Here is a 1,544-nt window from a genome sequence, read left to right on the forward strand (position 1 = left end):
AACTGCCTTCAATATAACCACACCGCTAACGACTGTAAATATCAAAAAACTAAATGTAGAACTTGCGCTCAACCTCAATGTCCAGGATCCTGCACTCCCTGGTGCATTCACTGCAAAACAACCAATCACTCCTCACTATCCAACAAATGCCCCCACAAACACACCCTCACCCAACAGGCCAACAGACACATAGACATCGACTCGGCCAAATTACAAACACGAAAACTGACACAGCATCCAAGAACACCCTTGCTACCCACACCACAACCAAACAACGAACCACACCTACAGAGCCCGTTTGACGGCGTCCCCATGAAAATACCACACGCAACAGCCACAAACACCCAAACCCCACACTACCCGCCAACATTCGCCACACCCAAACCAGTCCTTGCATCTACTCCCGCACGCAAACCAAAACTCACCATACCCGCCATATCCCACCCAAACACCATACAATCCACAGCCACCAGGGCAACAACAATCGGACACGAGCAAGCAACACCCGAAAACACAAACATAACTCAACCCATTGAAATACCCAGCACGACACAACCAAACACTCAAACAACCCCCATGGATAGTGAGGACACTAATCTAATTAACTTAGATGACTCCCAAACCGAAACTCAGATTAACATAAATGATATAACACGGTCGGCCCCCAAAAATCTCAAAAACCGCAAACGCAAACCTCAAACTCAACCTGAACCCCAAACACCCTTAAATACCCAACTAAATAACTTCACAATCCTTCTACTCTACCTGCTGAAAGAAATCAAACCAGACATTAAAGCCACTAACCTACACCAAGTAGCTCGTAGACTAAATCTTACAACCCAAACCTACCCAGAATTCTACGCAAGCTACACCCTAGCTACCGCAGGACTATAAATTAAAACCTAAACCAAAATCATAATCTCCAAACACTAAAAGCCCAAATAATGACAGGCCTAAATATCTTCCAGTGGAATGCGGACGGGCTTAACTCCCACAGCCACGAACTTAAAGCTAGATTTAAACTTAAACAGGGACCACATGTAGCGTGTATCCAGGAAACCAAATTTTCAAGCAAATCCAAATTTAACCTTCCAAACTATAACACAGTCAGACTAGACCGACCTAAATCAAAAACACTAAGAGCATCGGGAGGCCTAATTATACTTATCCGTGAGGACATAAACTACGAAGAAATCTTAGTCAATACCCCAAACCTAGAAGCCAATGGCGTCCAAATCACCTTAAAAAACAAAAAAATAAACATCGTAAATATCTACCACTGGCTACAACAAAAAATCCAACCGGAGGATCTAAATACTCTCAAACAACTAAGCACCAAATCATCCATCTTCTTAGGAGACTTTAACGCCCACCACCCCTCCTGGGGCACGGGGGATAAACTAGATAACCACGGCAAACTAATTTCAGAATGGATAGAGGCCAACGATCTAGTACTTCTAAATAATAACCAACCCACTAGATACGATAAAAGCAATAACAACATGTCGGCTATCGACCTAACAATCTGCACAGCAGATCTAGCT

The sequence above is a fragment of the Haliotis rufescens genome, unplaced genomic scaffold (genome assembly GCF_023055435.1).
Source record: "Haliotis rufescens isolate VD_foot unplaced genomic scaffold, xgHalRufe1.0.p SCAF_68, whole genome shotgun sequence".
Classification (NCBI taxonomy): Eukaryota; Metazoa; Mollusca; class Gastropoda; order Lepetellida; family Haliotidae; genus Haliotis; species Haliotis rufescens.